The sequence below is a fragment of the Chrysemys picta genome, chromosome 18 (assembly GCF_011386835.1).
Source record: "Chrysemys picta bellii isolate R12L10 chromosome 18, ASM1138683v2, whole genome shotgun sequence".
Classification (NCBI taxonomy): domain Eukaryota; kingdom Metazoa; phylum Chordata; order Testudines; family Emydidae; genus Chrysemys; species Chrysemys picta.
The window spans coordinates 17,679,398-17,698,938 of record NC_088808.1 but is presented as its reverse complement, the minus strand read 5'-3'; the positions used below and the strand labels follow the sequence as shown (position 1 = coordinate 17,698,938).

General features: G+C 48.1%; 2 protein-coding genes across 3 annotated transcripts in view; one reads left to right on the top strand and one right to left on the bottom strand.

Annotated features, from left to right (window-relative positions):
• LOC135976492 (spidroin-1-like) overlaps positions 1-19,541 on the bottom strand; it is a 925,731-nt gene that overhangs the window by 600,490 nt on the left and 305,700 nt on the right. The window lies entirely within an intron of this gene.
• FAM163B (family with sequence similarity 163 member B) overlaps positions 18,234-19,541 on the top strand; it is a 65,273-nt gene continuing 63,965 nt past the window's right edge. The window contains exon 1 of one of the 2 annotated variants that reach the window (XM_005293245.5): positions 18,234-18,887. The gene's annotated coding sequence lies outside the window, so the exon portion shown is untranslated. The remainder of the gene's footprint in view (positions 18,888-19,541) is intronic. The other variant, XM_005293246.5, reaches the window with a different exon arrangement.

Sequence of the window (19,541 nt, the reverse complement as noted above, 5' to 3'; positions counted from 1 at the left end):
TGGTATTTCTTTGCTCTAGGGGCAGCTGTGACTTCGGACTGCAGTTTAAAGGTACATTTTCCTCCTCTTTTGTCTCCCTTTCCTTAAAGGTTTTATGTGTTCTTACCTTTGTGTACATTAATTGGAATGGTAATGAACTGCCTGGAGCTCTGATACACAGCAACTGCCTTGCTTTAAACTCTGACTCTTCCGTCTTTATTCATGGCTGCAAACTGTCCTTTCCGATGGATGGATGTGTGGGATAACGCTTAGTCCCATCTGGATCCCGGGTGTCACTAGAAGTGTTTAGGGACATGGCACGAGGGAGAGTCCAGATTCCCAAACCTTGCTCTTTTGTGTAATGAAAGGGATTAGAGTCAATTTGGGGCATCAGTGTTTTGGTGAATCATTCGTTCTTGCACTGTTAAGTTTAATTGAATGAGGTTTTACTGTTTTTCGATGCAACCATTAGCCTGGAATGAGGCAATTGATCCAACGCTTCTATCCTTGTTAGGTGACCCAGTGCTTAGAGCTTTTGGTCTCGAATACAGCATATACTCAAACAAAGGTCAAGAAGAGGCTAACACACAGAGTGCCTCATGAAATAAATGTCTCCAACAAATGAATGTGTAGACTTCCCTCCCCCATGGCTTATGCTGTGTCAGTCTCTGTGCCCCAGGCTTCTGCGGCTCATGTTTTAAAGCAGTGGGGGAGAGATTGAAGGCGTTAGTTCATATTTGATGTGTCCCCATTATGAAAAGCACGTCATGGAAGCTTTACATGCAGGAAGTGATTATGGATGGTCTGGAGTGGGTGAGGCATGAGAAGAGTTCAGTTGTGATCTCACCGCTCTGGCTGGCTTTTCTGTGGGCCAGATTCTCAACTGGTGTAAATCAGGCTACTTGAATGATGTTGTGCTATGCAAGCTAGGGATTTGGCCCTCGAGCTTTACTTTTGAGAAGGCAGAAAGTGTGTCTTGGTGGCTAGAGGAAGGGCCTGAGGATCTGGGGCCTGTTCCTGGCTCTGCCACTGATGTGCTGTGTGGCCCGGAGCAAGTCACTTAACTTCTCCGTGCCTCAGTTTCTCCAGTTGGGAATAGGGAGCTGTTACTTATCTGAGTCTGATTGCGAGGGATGGGGAGGGCGCTAGACTTAATTTGTGTTCCTGTAATGCTCTGAGATCATTACCTGAAAGCCGCAAAATAACTTTCTTGCTTGCGTGTGTGTACACACGCGCATACACACCAGTTTCTCACTTGACTCTCATCACTGAGAGACTGGAAAACAGATTTTGTCTCACCCTGTTTTTAATTCCCTTCCACCCACCCACAGACGCGCACGCTTCTCCATTTCTCTTGGTACCGTTTCCTAATTAGATGGGGTAAGAAGCTCAATTGTCTACAAGGCAGGAGGTAAAATTATCCTTACCAGGCTAAAAAACCGGGCTCCTTAGCTAACCAATTCTCCCTCCCTTCCCCCGAGTGTGCAAGGCTAAAATCTATTAGTACGGAACCCCCCAGACTCTCATCATGTGCAAGTGGAGTTCCTGAGCTGTTCTCCCCAGAAAGCATTGGCAGCACAACAGCATAATGCCGGCTAGTTAGCTCAAAAACAGCTGAACTTTGGAGATAAGCAGCCAGAATTTATTTGAAGGGGGGGGGGGGGGAATACTTTCTTTCAACTTATCCTGAATAGTTTCTCATAAATCCAGGCAAAGAGCAAGGATTCATCCTTCTGCCCATTGCTTCCGGCTGTTTATTTTAAGGCAGTCTCAAGAAGATGGCAAGTTCATCCCTGATTCTGACACACACGCCTTGCTACGGGCGAGCAGGCTGTGAGGCGAATTGGAGAGCCGCTGAAGGATGTGAGCTTCCAGACTCAGCCCAATCCCTTGCGATGTGTAGGCAGCGGAGTCAGGGCTGAGAGCTGGAGGTCAGGGAGAGAGGATAAGAGGAAGGGAATCAAAAGGAACCGCGATGACGGTGGTTCCCAAAAATGCCTGTGAAATCGCCAGTTGTTGGTAAATCTCTAATATCACAATCCCTTGGGGTTAAATCAGTGTCCAGGAGAAGCAGCTAAAAGAGGCCTTGGGGTGATGGCTCAACCTCCGGACCTGCTCAAGCTGCAAGAGGTGCAGGACCTGAGGAGGGCAGGGAGGCAAAGCTGGCTCTATGCCCCGCTACTTCAGGGTTCAGCTGGCTGGGGGGCAATTTGGCCCCCCAGAGCAAGTCAGAAGGTACCAGCTAGTAACAGCCCCCAAGGGGCCATAATGCTAGCAGGAGATCGCCAGAGCACAGCAGCACTTCAGCCGGACTTCCTCCCGCAGCAGCCGCCCTGCCATACTCCCCAGGGGCACATCGGGGCCATATGAGGGGCCAGGGACTAGCGATGAACCATCATAATACCAAACAACCCAGACCAGGGGAAACCAATGCCCCAACCTGGGAACCGAAACAATTAGCCAAACAAGCCTTATGAAGTGGCCAAGGCCAAGTGCTGGCTGATCTCCAAGGCCAGGGGTTCTCTGCTCTGAAAGCAGCCAGCCCTGCAGAATGAGTCCCTCGGTGTCGGCTTGGGATGGCTCTGGTTATGCATGGCAGTGCCTATAATGCCCAGCGGTGCCTCTGGTGAGCTCGCCTCCCCCTACCTTGTATAAGGCAAGAGGAGGCCATTTGGATAAGCGGGTCCCAGGTGTCCACGTTTATGGGAGTTGCACTCAGAAGCGAGTGGAGAGCTAGAAAGAGGTGACGTTAGGGGCTCACACGTGGGGGGACAGAAATAAATATTCTGGAAGCCACTGGAGCCGTGGCCACATTTGGACCGAGTCTGGTGCTAACTTGGACAGGGGCTTTTCCCTAAAATTCCCTGGGCTAGGCAAGACCCTAGTGGCCCATCCTACTCAAGAGGTCAATAGTTCCATCCTACACCAACCAGAGCTTCCTCTTTGGCCATCTGTCAATTTGTCAGGCGGCAGTAAGAAAACCTACCTGCTGGGGGCGTTGCAAGGCTCAGTAATACCTGTAATACCCCGCAGTGAAAGAAGTTATGTTTAGTGTATCTAGAGTTCAGACAGGTCACAGCCCTGTCGTGCTAGGTGCTGTACAAACATGCAGTAAATGCCAGTCCCTGCCCCAGCGAGAGTTACTTTAATCATCGCCCTATACACTGTAGGCTTAACCTCTGAGCTCTGGAGACATGCCAAGACCACTCCACCGATGCCTCTGCAGTGTGTTGTGCCAGCAGCACCCCTGGATGAAAACCCAGCCTGACACAGAGATAAGATTCAACTTCCAGAGCCATGAAATCAATTCTGTAAGACGTTTGTCCTCGGGACCTTGAGAAAGCAGTATCTCTGCGTTGCTCCATGTACCCCACCAGCGAGAAGCAAAACTGCCTTCATGGAACAAAGAGTTACTTACAGGTAAGTAGGTTTAAACGCTCTTGATGCACTAAATTAGGGATTGGAGTAGGCAGCACTCCTTCCAGCTATAATCAAATGCAACAGAACCGTAAATGTAAATTAAATTTGGAAAGGGGGGGAGAGGAAGCTTGCCATCTGCTTTGCTAAAGATGGGACACACAGAAAAAGCAGGTCTCAGTGCCTGAGGGCCTCTGACATTCACAGCTCACATTCACTGCAAGATTGTGTACTATGCTTGAATGCCCTGATCAAATTTACCTCGGTGCTGATCAGGTTATGTGGAGTCTGAGTCAGGCTGTACATCAGGAAAAGGCAAATTACAAGAGAGCAGAGAGAGAGATGTGACACGTAGGAGAAGCAGCTAACACTGTAGGGCTGGTCCCTGTGGAGAAGGAAGGCTTTATATAGCATGGTGCTTGGCTCTCACACAGGTTTTTCCATCCATTGAAATCAGTGTTTCTATAAAGAAAGGTCAGTATTGTTGTCCTCATTATACAGATGGGGAAACTGAGGCACCGAGAAGCAAAGTGACTTGCCCAAGGTCACACAGTAAGGCAGTGGCACATCTGAGAATGGAATCCTGTTCTCCTGAGTACCAGTCCAGTGCTCTGAACAACACGGTCTCCCTCTGCCTGTGTGTATATAAAAGCTGACGATGGTTAGGCAGGTGGTTAGGCTGAGACCACTGCCTAACTGTTTCCTTGTGCTCCCGTCTGCTGTCTCCTGGCTTATACTTAGAGTGTAAGCACATTGGAGCAGGGACTTGACTTTTTGTTCTGTGTTCGTACAGTGCCTAGCACAGTGGGGTCCCGGTCCGTGACTGGGGCACCTAGGTACGATCACGATACAAATACTGTAATAACTGTACACTGTGTAATCAGGTCTTCATCCAGACAGTGACATGCAGTACTTTTTCAGTAGTGTGTCTCATCACAGACCACGTGAAAATAACGTTTTAGGGGACTATTTTATATCCTTTCTTTTTATTTCTAGAGATTAGACGCACCCCCGTTACAATGGAACGGCTGCCTCTGGCTCTGTGCAGTCCCGTCCTGGCAGTGAAATCGAGACACGTCACCCCTCTGAGCTTACAGATCTACAGGGGGCTTTGTGAATAAGCAAACTTTCTTTTAAGAAAGTCACGAGTAACAAGTGCCGCAACGAGACCTGGCTGCAAACCAACATACACCTGGCTCTCAGGGTGCTGGGCGGATAAAGAACAGCACATGTATAAGCAGAGACAACTGACACTAGCATCACAGACCAGGGGCGTACATACCACGCCGCTGATTCTGCGGGCTATTGCTTTCTGGAAGGTGTGGCAAGGTGCAGGGCCGAGTACTAGTAAGAAGAAAGGACCAGAAGAGGGGAAGAGCAGAGAAAGGAAGAGAGAGACTGGCAGGGCCAAATTTTTGCAGAATAATCCAATGGCTCATCTAATCTGGGAGCCTGTCTCTCATGCTGGCCAATGCTGGACGCTGATCATTGGAAGGAGCCAAACAGAGAGAGGGGACATTTCTTCCTGCCTCAGCTGGTGATTTGTTTGTGCCCCGGAGCATGAGAATTGACAAACTTTGTGCTAGCGAGGCAGATGCTGTTCCTTGATTTGTTGCTTACTAAGGGCTAGCTTCTGACACCCTGCCTCATCCTGCGCCACGCCTTCCCCCCTCCTTTCAATCTCAGCATTGGGGGGCGGGTGTCAGAATCTGTCCCAAAGAAAATAACCGGCTCCACCCTGCAGGTAAAACTCCCCACTGATTTCCGAGGGACACTTTGTCGGAGTGGATTAAAGACGTCGGGATGGGATCGAACTGGCTGGTCCCAGTTGTGTCGTGATGCTTTAGTTCTTGCCGTAGAAGAGGGGGAGAGCGAGCTGGCAGAGGTACAGTCTATTATCCTTCTGCTTTGTCTTTTCGCCCTGACGGCCAGGGCCTGATTCTCAGACGCGTTGTGGTCCCTAGACAACATAAAAGGGCGTTGGACGGATCGTGAATTGCTTGAGACAACTTGCTGCTCCTGTGCGAGTACCGTGAAGACACCGAGGCTTTGATGCGGTAAATGAAGGCTGTCAATTGGCCAGAGTGTAGCAGGAAACGCTGCTGTTGCCTTGCTTTCAAGTCCAGTCTTATGGCGAGGTGTCTTTCCGATGCATCCTAGAGATGATTCTCTCCCCCCCCCGCCCCAGCCCTTCTCTTCCTAATCCTCCTGCGGCTTAGCCACATAATGAAATCCTACGTCTCTGTGCATGCTATATTAGAGTTACCATGGATATGGTATCGCAAACACTGGGCTGTGACTTTGTTATATAAACAAGAAAGATTTCCACAAAACACCTAAAATAGCTGAAAATAATAGGAAGAAGCAGAAGCATTCTCCGGGCGTATTTGGCTTAAATACATAAAAGCAGGGGAAGGCTGTTGTGCCTCATGGCTAGGGCCCTTGGGGGAAAGTTTTGCATTTGGCTTGAGACCCTGAGTGCAATGAGTTGCTCGTTACCGGTGAAGGGTGTGCATTGAAGGGACTGCCTATCTCCTCATCAGAAAGGCTGACCAGCCTCCTCTCAAAGGAAGGCTGGCCCAGTGGCTGAGGCACTAGCTTAGGATTCAGGACACCTGGGTTCAATTTGTTGCTTTGCCGATGACTCCTTGTGTCTCCACTGCAGTGTTAACTCCTCTCGAGTTAGCTTACCCCGAGGGAGAGCAGCCAGACTGTGAAAGAACGCTCAGGTCGGGGGAGCAGCTGACGAGCTGGGCTGATGCCGGCTGTAGGCTGTACCTTCTAGTGGCATAGCCAGCCGGACTTAAAACCTCCAGCACACCAGAGTTAATGGGTTTTGTGCCTGTCTGGGACTTGAGTTAACACTTCAGTGAAGGCAGGCTTCTGTCCCTCAATTCCCAGCTGGAAAATGAGTATAATTCAACTGCCTTACCTGTGAGGTTAAAGACATTAAAGACGGGGGACACTCAGATTCGGCGGGAATAAGGGGCATGTAAGTACCTAGGGCAGATAGACAGAAACCCAGGCTGGTATGGGCACTGAAAGGACAAGTGATAAATCCCTATGTGTTTGAGGAGTGAGGATTATGGGAAGACATCTTCTCTATCTTGGTCTGTTCTAGTCCTGCCATGTTCCTGAAACAGTGGAGTTGCAAATCTGTTGAGAGGGGTTTGTTGGTTGTCATGATGGCTGGAGCGGGGGTTGTTTCTGCACCCACTGGCCTCCTGTGGCCCGCGCATGTTTCTTTTTCTGCCCATCTGTGCACAGACAGCGACTGGAAGACTGGTCCCGGCCGCTCTGTGGAGTGTCACGCAGCACGCCTTCTGTTAGGCCTCGATTCAGCAAAGCATTTACACATGCTTAATTCCCAGGGCCATCAATGGACTTAAGCATGTGCTTAAGTGTTTTGCTGAATCAGGGCCTAAGTGAGAGCCTCTTTCTGCCCTAGGATTGATGCAATAGGGCACGTTAATCTTACAATTCTCTCTCTGTAGGAGGTAGAACTCCTACTGTGCTGACAACACAAACCATGGGGGAAACGAGCGATGCATTAGCTTGGTGCTGGCCCTCTGCACAGGACTGAATTTCACAGTGTCTGTATGACTCTATATTCCTATCCCTGAAGATTTATCAGCAGGAGTGCTAGTTGGGTGATACCCGCCAGTACGCAGTACCGGCAAGAGACTTTTAGCAGGTACAGGGTACCAGAAAGACTTGGGGCTAGCCCCCCTCTCCCAAGGCTCCCAGCTGCCGCCACTACCCCGGGGCTCCAGCAGCGATTTAAAGGGCCAGAGCCCCAGGCCCTTTAAATCACCACCGGAGCCCTGGGGCTCCCGACCACCGCTGCTACCCCGGGGCTCCGGCAGTGATTTAAAGGGCCTGGGGCTCCCAGCTGCTGCTACCACTACCCTGGCTCTGGCAGCAATTAAAGCGCCGGGGCTGCCGGGAGCCCCGGGCCCTTTTAAATTGCCAGGTTCTGGGGAAGCTGCCCCCTGCTGGTATGGTCGGCTGTGTACTGGACCGGCTTATTTTCACCTCTATGTTTGTATATACAAAGGGTGGTATCGGGGGGGACGGAGAGAGTGTGGGGGCCCCAGTCTGGGGGCGAAGCGGGGAGGAGTCCTATGGAGGGTCACATGGGGAGGTCACGTGACCCTCCATATGTCCCTCTCATGAGTGCAGTACTGGCAAGAAATGATTTCTACTTGCACCACTGTTTATCAGGTGATGCTCTCTCTGCCTGATGGCCCTAGCAGAGCAGGAGAGGCTGAGAGAAATAACGTAGCTGACCTTTCCCATGGAGAATCCTAATGACAAGAAAATAATCACTTGCAAAAGGCTAATACACGGTACTTATCCTCAATCGCTGAGGACAATGCCTGGGGAAGTTGCTCAATATTGGCCTCACTAATTCATCCCCGTAGAAGCTGGCACTATCTCATCCCTGCAACAGCTCACCGAGCAAACTGCGGCATAATCAAGGCAAGCTTTCAGCCTCGCTGAGGAGGGGAGGCGTTCAAAATATGTTCCTAGGGCTCTCTCCTTTTTGAGGCCCTTTCAGCTGAGAAAATGAAACAAGGCACAGCAAACACTCTCCGTGAAAAGCGAGTGTTGTTAAAAGTTATTCTGATGGTCAAAGTGCAGAGAACCGCATGGGAAGTCGGCAATTCTCCTTTTGTCCCCTCGAGTCTCCTTTGTTGCAGCCAGGCTCTGCCTTGCCATGATCCTGGGGCTTGTTTTCCCTCAGCTGCATGTTGGTGTCGGGGTCCCTCTGCCATGCAGATGGGCTTCTTGAAAGCTTTTGATTGCTTTGTTGCAGGCCCGCGCGAGCGTCTGGAAGACAACAGCGACATGAACTGAGTGAGCCTTTATTGGGCTGAAGTTGGTTCCTTCATTGCTCTTCCTAGAAGTAGTCATAAGACAAAAAGGGATTCTCGCCCCTGCATCTGCACCCCTGCATCCCAGCCAGTGGAATCCATGCGCCTACATGTGCACGCCAGTTGCACGGCAAGCCTGTTCCTCAGTTGGAAGTCATGTCTGTGTGCCTCAGAGGGTAGAATTTGAGAATCTGTATTTTCATGTGGCTTCCATCTGCTCGTTGGCAGACAGAAGGGTGGATCCTGTGCTGTGAGGGTGCACAAGAGAGGGGGGAGGCGAGTATAGAGAGCCAGGTTCTTGGCCAGTGCTGTCCCCGCACTGCAATCTCTGCAGGGTGATCAAGAAAGCAATAGTAGCGAGCCCACCTGTTGAGCCTGGCCAGGAACCAGGTCCCCCGTGGGGCCATGCTCTGCAGATCAAGGGGCATGTCCAGCATCCTGATCCTCTCCCGGTTGCATCAGACTTTGGGGTTAGCAGCGAGAGGTGGCCATTCTGAGCCAAAACCTAACAAGCTGAGCCGGTGAGATTTCAACACCATCAAAATTGAATCGTAATGTGACGCTCCTTGGCCCACCTCTGATTCTGCCGTACACCGAAGAGACTTCAGCCAATAGGGATCTTGTCACATGTCAAGGGGGGACAGTAGATTGTTCTGTTGTTACAGATGAGAGGAGCCCAGGATTGGTGATAGGTGAAGTTGGCCTACAACCATCTATGCCTCTGGGGGGGAGGGATAGCTCAGTGGCTTGAGCATTGGCCTGCTAAACCAAGGGTTGTGAGTTCAGTCCTTGAGAGGGCCACTTAGGAATCTGGGGGGAAAATGTCTGGTGATTGGTCCTGCTTTGAGCAGGGGATTGGGCTAGATGACCTCCTGAGGTCCCTTCCAAACCTGATAGTCTATGATCACAATCCTGCACCAAGCAGAGCTCAGCTGGACCCCAGGATCAAGCCTTGTGACACGTCCTGTGTATGGAAAGCACCTCGCACAGTTTGAGCACTATTGCATGTAAATGAATAATAGTAATAGATATAAACATACAATATGGACTAAATTACATTCCAGCCCCGATTAAAAAAACCATCGTGAAGTTGCTTTTCAATAACTAACAACGTCTACACTAGTTGTAAGACAGCTTAACATGATGTCCCCAGCGGATGGTCCATGCAGGATAAATCCATCACTGCAGCCTCATTCTGCTACAGAAGAATGAAGGTCTCACTCTGGGGCTATGATCCCTGGACTGAACGTGATTCCATTTGTCTCCCCATTGCTGATCCCATCCCTGCAATGCCCCTTGGTCTCCATTGTAACATGCAACAGCTTTTCACCTCCCATCCTTCATTGGCTCTTATGGTGACATGCCAGCCATGTCAGCTCACAGCCTTCCTGAAGCCCTTCATCTTGGGACTTTCCCTCATCCACTAGTTTGCTCTCCGGTCTCTCTGCCTGTGAGTCGAAGCCGACAGCTTGCCATGCTTCATTACCTAGGCTGGGTGGAGAATGCCAAACTCTCCCAGAGGAGAGGTCTGCTATAAACACACTAAGTCCAATTTTTGCCTTTCAGTAATTTAATAACATTGTCCTTTGTCTTTCTGTATCATCCTCCATCCCAGAGTCTGCTCCCATTACAGTCAATGACAAAACTTTTATTGATTTCAACAGAAGCAAAATTAACCCACCCAGCTCTTCCTATGTACCTGCAGCCCCTCTGACATCCCAGTCCTGGTTCTTGCTTGAGCAGAGATGGCCATTTGTGATGGATCGTGCCAAATTATGTGATGATTTTTGTGCTCAGAACCATCAAACTCACTTTGCCACCCAGGCCCCATTGGGAATACCTTCCCTTTTGTCAACATTGTCAGTTGACATGGCGGCTGTGTGAGATCACGTTACAGTTAGTTAGACCTGTCATGTTCCCGGCAGAAGCACAAGGAGATGCGTGCAGTCCAACATGCTGTGCCAAGCTCTCAGAATGACAGGGAGGCTTTTAAAGACATGATGTTACTTTAAAGAACTAGCTACCCACCGTGTAATATTTGAGGCCGGCTTTACCTATGGACTGAGGGCTCCATTACAGAGTGGACACTTGCATGCCAGGATGAAGACTATTCGCTTTTGAAACCATGTAACTTGTCAAATTCCTTTGATGTTAAGCAGGACCTACCGGGCACTTGAAAAATAGTTTCTAATTTTTTTAATGCCCACAGTGAGACCTTTTTAGAGATACTGCTAATTAGCTTTAGCCCAAGAGATACGATGATGCAGTGGTTGGGCCACAAGGCTAGGACTACAGACTTCTGCTGGCATGGCTATATTGGTGAGAGATGAAGGGGTGTAATTCTTGATTGACATAGTTGTGCCAGCAAAATCTCTTAGTGTAGACACAGCTATTTGGCAGGCTTAACTGGTGCACGGGCCTTGTTCTGGATCCTCTACACAGGAGCAAATTTTACCAGGCATAACAAATGCAATCCCATGCCGTAACAGTGGCTGTTCATTCCTGTCAAAAAGGTCTAGAAGAACTTGTGGACTCAGGTACTGTTTCAAGAGAAAAGTTCTTTTTCTCTATTAGTTTTCTCACTAGAAATGTTTCTTTTTTTTTTTTAACCAGCGAGGCCAGCAAAATTTGAGTGTCGTCCACTTGACTAACTGCAGTCAAAAGATGCTGAATAGACACAGTATTTTCATTATCTGAGTTACCATGGAAATGAGCAGAACTGATTTCTGCTTTTGAAGGGCTCAACTTACGACATAGAAATGCATAGGATGGGGCTGATGAAAATGTTTTTTACTTCCACACCACTATTTTTCCTGGTTCATCTTAGAGCTCATGAGTGAATGAGCTAATATATGTCACAGATCTTAAGGGTGGAGGAGCAGGCTTCATACTGAACTTTCTGCATATAGTTGGTCTATGCTGGTCCCTTAACATTGATTTTAACATGGCTATTTATAATGGGCTGGATCCTGAGGGCCTTAGTCAGGTTTTACATAGTTCATACTAAGTCAAAACACTCACTGGCTCAGTTGTGCCTTGGGCTTCAGTATTCAGGTCCATTTACATGAAGGTAAAACTGTGGGGATTTTTTTACGTACCAAAATGTTTTGTCTTTTTAAAATCAGAGCCTGGGATTTAAAATGTTTATTCTATTTGGGGTACCTATATAATGCCATGGTTTTTCAATGGTGAATTCATCATGATAACACCAAGCTCATAATGAATGGATATTTTACAGATACCGACTCCTTATGAAAATCCATCTTTAATTAACGTACCTGGCCACTAAACAACAAGGAGTAATGGTCTCAAGTTGCAGTGGGGGAGGTTTAGGTTGGATATTAGGAAAAACTTTTTCACTAGGAGGATGGTGAAGCACTGGAATGGGTTACCTAGGGAGGTGGTGGAATCTCCTTCCTTAGAGGTTTTTAAGGTCAGGCTTGACAAAGCCCTGGCTGGGATGATTTAGTTGGGATTAGGTCCTGCTTTGAGCAGGGGGTTGGACTAGATGACCTCCTGAGGTCCCTTCCAACCCTGATATTCTATGATTCTAAATCAAAATCCATTTGATGCTTATACAGACAGGGGTGCATATTATACTGTAATAATAGGCATGATGTAACCTATATCTATGCGTGTGTGTGTGTGTGTGTGTACATGCGTGTGTATTATATATATATGGACTGTTTACAAAAAGCTGATTCTGTTTTTTCACGTTGGAGTTCTACAAACCAAATCTGAGTCACTGTTGCATCAGGCAAAGCAGAAGACAATACTGGGTGCCCGCTGCTCAAAATTAGCTCTATTTCAGTTCCACTTGTGTTTTGCTCTATCCCAGATAGGCCATCTGTTTGATTTGAGCTGTGTCCAGTGACCAACTGGTGTTGCTGAAAGATGCTTGAATACAGAAGTGGCATAATTCTCATCCACCAAGTTACCATGGAAGTGAGGTCTGCAGAGTATTGGAAATAAATATGAAAACTATAAATTGCTTCAATATTCCACAGCAGATGGCAGCATTCAAACTTAGGTTCTTTCTCTTTCCTACCAATGGTGGATCTCAGATGGACTCGTAGCAATCCAAGGGACACTGGGTTATGGCAGTTGGATCTGAATCTGAGTTTCCCTAATTGTAGCACACAGTGATATATTTTCTGGAGAAAGGTTATGGTGCAAGCCTGGAACTTGGACCAAGTTCAATTCCCTTGTCTGCCACAGACTTCCTGTGTGAACTTGGGCAAGTCACTTAACCTTTCTGTGTTTCAGTTCCCCTTCTGTATAAGGGAGATAACAGCACTGCCCGACCTCACCGAGGTGTGAGAGAGTAACTACATTAAAGATTGTGAGGCGCTCAGATACTATCATAATGGGGGTTATATAAGTATCTTAGATAGAGCTAATGACTGGAGAGTGGTAAACATTTTCTATAGGAATTTAGTTTTCCAACAAAAAATGTTTTTTAATCTAAAGGGGGAATGTTTGTTGCAAACAATACTTCTGTTTTCATTGCAAAGTTTCGGTGATAAATTTAGCAACAAATTATTTGTTTTTATTGAACTTCTATTTAAAAAGTCATTTCCCAGCCTGTTCTAACATTCAGTCCTAGATTAATTAAGAAAGGATTTTTATCAGTTTAGAATAGATTCTGAAGTCAGAAGGGACCATTCTGATCATCTAGTATGTCCTCTTGTATAACATGGGCCAGAGAATTTCACCTGATAATTCCTGCCTCCTGGGTTGAATAGCAGCATATTTTTAATAATGTCATTTCATGTATTCTTTGGCTGGTGTTGTAGTTTTACTTAGGGGAAGAATTTTGCTAATCTACCATAATGGCTGGTCAACCCACCCTAGTTAATCTGCCCCAGCTCATGATTCTCTACTCATATATAATGGTTTTACACTGGTGTACCTCCACTGACTTAAACTTTCCAGTCAAGTTTCCAATCACACAGGCAATCTCAGGCCTGAAGGGATGATCCAGGGTCCTTGCTGGGGGACACTTTTCTTCTAGCTCTACCGTGCTGATGGTGCTTGTGTGATGGATTGTTATGTCTGTAGAAGCCTATATCACATTGACATTGGAGCACCATTTTGAAGAATGTGCAACTGGACTACCTAGAGATGTCAAGGGACGGCTTCTTATAATACCTGACACCTCCCTGACTTCACACCCCCTGTCAGGAAGAAGCTAGAGGACCATCGAAAGAGCAGTAACTGTGGAATGACTCATTCCTTGTTCTAGTAGGGCAATGCTAAAGAGGTTGGCCAAGCTAAAAGAAATTGGTTTCTCTCCACATAGTCTGCTGAGGGAGACCCCAGCAGGCCAGGAGAATAAAGGAAGAGGTTAGAAGCTGCTGTTAAAAAGACACCTGCTCTCTGAGCTGGGAGGAACATGCTGATTGCTAGACCCGGGAAAGTGATGGAGAGCCTGTTGAAGGGGCAGGGAGAGAGAACCTGAAGGCTGAGCAGGCGAAGAGGAGGGTCTGGGGATCCTGAAAGGACCGACCAAAACCCAAAGGCTCTCAGATTGGTGGGGACACTGTAGGGAAGGGTTTTGCTGCAGGGTGGTTGTTTGTGCATGGGGCTGTAAGTATCTCTGCTTTCTCTAGGAATGAAGCGTGTGTGTGTATGTGTGTGTGTGTGTGTGTGTGTGCTTAAGAAGTTACTTTGCAAAGCCTTTGACTTCCTTGCTGTGACGGCCATGGGTCTTTGAAGGGTTAAACAATGAACTAGAGTATCCATGAGGGGGATGGAACTCTGGGAAAAGGTGCATTTGAGCAGCTGGTGAGTCTTGAGGAGCTCAGCAGGAGTCTTGGAGCCTAGGGCACCAGGACCATGGGGCTCTCACTTCTGAGAAGGGGTATCAGACAAGGGGTCTGTGCTCCGGGAGTGGATCTGAGATGCCCGACCCATTGCATCAGTGCTGCTCAGACCTGGGCTTTGAAACGCTCAGGGTCCAATATTTGGATCTGAGCACAGTAGCCTGATGAATTTTCAGCAGGACAAGCTCAACCCGATCTCTGATATGGCGTTTGGACTCTGCCCAAATTTAGCTGGCTTGGAAGCACATAGGCTCCAAAGGCTGGGACCTATTGCCCCAGACTGGTGACTGTGCACTAGTGGGGACTCAGACAGGGCTGTAACAGCTTGGTGAACCCAGAACTTGTGGCTGCAGGGATGCTGCTTGAATGTGTGAATGTAGCAATGGAGCTAGATTGTAAATAATCTGTTACTGCGGGTTAGAGGGAAACAGATTAGTATCCAGCTTGTATAATCTGAAACCTGCTTTACACTAATGCAAAACGGATCTCCTGCCTATTTCCACTCTGTTTATCTCCCGGTCTCGGGGGACATCAGAAACGTTCCACATGATGAGAGGTTTCGATGAAACGTGAAGCCGGCCAGCTGCTTTTGAATGGATCACCTTCTGGGAGATCAAATGGTATCTAGACTGCCAATGTGTGATTTACCAGGCGTTGGTTAAACAGCACTGAGATATTTTAGCACTTTTAGTCTTCAGATATTTAGACTGTATGATCTTTGGGGCAGGGACTGTCTTTTTCTTCTGTGTTTGTACAGCGCCTGGCACAATGGGGTCCTGGTCCATGCCTGAGGCTCCTGGACGCGACCACAGTGCAAATAATTCTAGCACTTTTTCATAAACTGGTTAACTGATCCTCACAGCATTCCTATACAATGGGGTGAGTATTAATAGCCCAGTGTTACAGGTGGACACATAGAGAGATGGTGCTTGCTCAAGGCTACCCACTCAATCCCTATCCAAACCTGTGCTATAACCCAGATTGTCCTTGCTTCCAGTCCTGTACTCCGCTCACTGGAGAACTGCTTTTATACGTACATTAAAAAAGCAGTTCGGGAAGCAAAGAAGCTGTTTGGTTTTTATACTAGAATACAACCCTCTAAATCAAAACGAATGGCCCAAACAGAGAACTTTTCCAATATCCGCCCCAAGCTGCGATGATAAATGACTCAGCAATGATATTTGACCCACCCTAGTAAAAAAGAGCCAAGATCATATTTTCTTGGCCCGATGTTTCAGTATTCTTCACGCACATTAGTCTGAGTCCAAGCAAACGTCAAATGAAATTGAAAAGTAACCATGCTGTAGTAACTTCAATATAAGCCAATAACATCAATAAAACAAATCACATATGGACTCTTCCAGTACAAATTGGCTATTTCCTGCTTGGTTCTTTCACTTCTTGTCAACAGAAGAGATGGTCTATCCTTCAAATCTTTGCCCAGGCGTTGGAACTGTGTGCAAAGTGTGCTGAAATTGCCGGCAGTAATTAGTTTATTTAGGGAGTAATTAGTTAAATGCAACTGTTCCCCTCTCTGCAGATTAAAAAGTGAGCTGTAAGTGATACCATCTTAAAAGAGCAGATGTGCTATAAAGAGGACAGGGGCCAATTATTCTCATTAGTCAACGAGGACAGAACGAGAACTAATGGGCTTAAAACTCCAGCAGGGGAAAAATTAACTTAAATATGAGGAATAACTTTGCAGCTGTAAGAATAGTCCAGGCAATGGAAATTCAAGCTTGCTAAGGAAAAGTCAAGAATTGTCATCAATGGACATACTCAAGACCAAACCCACTCGATTTTCAAGGATAATTGAAACAATCCTGGAGGCTGCTACTGTCCTTCAGCGGGGCGCCTTCCAACTCAAGCACTTGGATGATTTTCAAGCCATCAAGGTGACTTAGCAATCGGTTTTTATGACAAAGATTATGATTAGGCAAGGTTGTCAGTGCCTCCTGAGTAATGCTAAACAGCCTCAGTTCCCAGTGGGAGTTGAAGACACTGTGCACCTCACAGAAAGATGGTCAGAATCACTGGCCTACTGGAGTACTTCGGAAAAGCTGCAGTAGATTGCGCTTTCTTACATTGCAATCTTTGGGGGTGGGGGGGCGCGCAAAGATCACGTGTACTCCTGTTTGCACCGCACCTGGCACAGTGGGGTCTCAGTCGTGATCGGGATCTCTGAGTGTACTTCTAATAGAAATACTAAATAATAGCAACTTGAAAGGTTAAGTTTTTGCCTGGATTCTGCTATGCCCGACTACATTTCTTTAGAGCCAGAGCTGTCAGATGCCACAACAATCTTGATGCTCATCAAACTTTGTGAGTCGTCATTGCTAATGTTGCATAGTATGTGCTTAGTTCTTATCCCATCGTGATCCAAACATGGAGCACCAGAGAGCTGCAAAGGACGGATGTAACCATAGAATGCAGGTGGATAGAGAGGGAGGTCACTGGAACAGAGAGATGGGGAGTTAATTGCGGGGAGAGTGGGGCGGGGGGCAAGTGTGGTTTAATTGCATGTGGAACTGAAAACCTAGGACTAGTCCTGTACTTGAAGTTTAAAGGGAGAACATTGTTCCCCCTGTTAACAGGCAGCTGAGCAATAGGAATGTGTGTTTTAAAGAGCTGTGGGTCATGGTTGTTGCACAGAGTGAGAGAGTATAGCGGAAAATTCTCACCATGTTAGGAAAGGGAAAGAAACTCAGTTTTGTGGTGGAGAAACAGATTTCACTGAACCGTTTCCAAAAACCCAGTTCATGATAAACTGCATTTGAGGTAGCAATTTAAAATGTGAAACACCCACTGTCTGAATAGCATTGTGGAGTTCCAGGATAAAAAAGAACTTGTTTTTTAAGTAAAAAATGTTGATTTTCCTAACTGCCAGCCCTGCAAACTCAGTCTGGGAGATGAGATTCAAGTTGGAGTCTTCCTTTCACATTATCAGTAATGAAGGATCTGCAGGCCAAATTGTGCCTTTGGTGACACAAGCGTCTTCACATTCTGCCCCTGTTGACTTCACTGGATTTGTAAAGGTGCAAATGAATGGGCCTGTAATTAGTCAGAGATTCTGCTGATGCACAAGAAGGAATGGACTCCAGTTCCTTTTCCTCTAGTGGTGCTGGCCGGGGGGGAGGAGGTAATAAGAGCCCTAAGCACAAACGAACTTTAGTGACCAAATTGACACAGGCCAAATTCTATTCTTAAGCCCGGTCTGCACAAAATTTTGTACCATTAGCAGTGTAATTTTCTTCCTGAAATAATTATACCGGTACAACCCCTAGCGTGGACGCAGTTATACTGGTATAAAGATGCCTTATAGCTTATTCCCTTTCCCATATGGGACTAGCTATACCAGTATAAACACCTTTGTACCACTATAAATTCACACACACTCATGGGGTTGCAACACTTGCAGCATTGGGTTTAGTTGAAGTGGTAACACTTTTGTGTGTAGACAATGCCTCAGTTACACTGATGTAAATCCAGAGTAACTCCAATGGCCCCTTTGATTGAATTCACACAGGGAGTGGGTCTGTTAAATCTGAAGAGGCTATTTTCACAATCACTTTTGAGAGAAGAATTGCAGGTGAAGTGCACCTTGGGCAAAGGCAGATCAGGCAATCTAGTGGCCGTGAGAGCTAACACCAGAGCCCAGGCCCCTCCACTTCTTCAGGGCCATGGGGTGTGGGGCCAAGCTACCCAGTGCCTTGTGAATTCCCTAAGGAGGGGCAGCTCTCAAAGCTGCAGTTGTATGGGGGTTCAAGCCCCCCAAAGGTGTGGGGGTGGCTGTGCCGGAGTGGGGGGTGGCACAGAGTGAAAAGCCACCTAAAGAGAAGATCTCTAAGCTGCAGAATGGAGGGGAGAGGAGAAGCCACCTAAAGGTGCTTCAGTCAGGCAGGTCTGTTGCACTGCAGAGCAGTGCCAGCCTGTTATTTAGCAAGCTGTGGTGAGCAGGGAGGGCTGGGGAGACAGCGCCGCTGGGGCAGGGCAACTACTCAGGGTCTTTGGGGGAGGGGCAATTTCCCCCCCCCCACACACACACACACACCCACACCCCCCCCCCTTGCAATTAGCGCAAGTCAGCACCGTCCTTGGAGCTAGGGGATCCTGCTGCTCCCTTTGCACAGGTGGCAGGGGGAGGGGCGCCGGAGCAGACCGGGCTGCCCCTCCCCTTACTCCAGCTACCCCGCGCTTGCAGCCCCCAGCGCGTGCGCCTGGTTCCCCCACCCGCCCCAGGACTGGGCTGGCGCGCGCCACCCGGGAGCTGCGCGCGCCTGCAGCTCGGCTCTCCATGCCCGGGACTAGCGCTCAGGCGGCAGCGGACATCCTCAGCATCAGCACCACGGGGAGCATCCGCCTCTTTAGCATCAGCAACAGCAGCGCCTTCTCCCGCTCCTCGCCTCCTCCGCTGCTGTTTGTCCAGGGCGGGTTGTTTTGGGGGTTTTTTACACGCGTTTCTTTTCATGCAACCCCTGGCGCGCTCCCCACTGAACTTTGTAGGGGGTGCAGGAGGACACCATGCTCCATAGCATAGCCACCATGGCCTTGCTTTGATTGGCGGGACCTGCTGCTGCTAGCAGCGCCTGGGCGGAGAGCGAGCGAGCGTGCCCCCCTCTCACCCCCCCCCCCCCAAATTAAAACCACCGTCTTCGGGACGACTCGTGTGCAGTGAGGTTGTTTTGTTTTCTAGTTATTTGGTGGTTGCATTGATGCTCTCTAAGCTGGAAGCTTTGCGCAAGGAGGTCCTCACCTGAAAGAGATCAAGGCACAATTCCAATGTTGAAAGGTAAGAGTTTGGAGGGGGTGGGAAGGGGCGTGTGTGTGAAATTGCAAAGGCTCTTTGATTTGCAACCAAATCATCTGTTCAGTTGGGGTGTCCTTCTCTCTCCACACATCATCCTTTATCTGTGGTCCTGTGCCCTTGCTCTTCTTTCCATACTACTTCTCATTCTCCGGCCCCCACCCCCGAGCCCTCCCCCACACCTCTTCCTCCATCCAAAACTGGTTTTGCTCCCTCCTCTTTTAAACAGCTCTAATGCCAGTGGAGGGAGTGATGCTGCTACTGTGGACTCCTTTCGATTTGACAGCTAATCCACAAGGCAAGGATGGTAGTGGGGAGATTCTAGCCCTTGTTGCAATATAGTTGTGAACAGCAAGGAGTTTGGTGAGGGGAATCCCCAGGTGTTGAATGAATTGAATAGAGACATGGCTTGTACACTATCTGCTATCCTGCCTGCTTAGCCCGTGTCAAGGAAACTGGTGAATCCTCCCACATCCCACCCCCAAGATCTGAATGAATAAAAGAATCGGGAAACTCAAAGTGGTTTTTGTTGTGCTGACACTGGTCAGTGTCTGTATTTTGAGTCTTAAAATGCAAGGTCATTACATCGACTCTCAGGGTGGTGGAAGGGAAACCCGCTATGTAAGTACACAGGTCCCA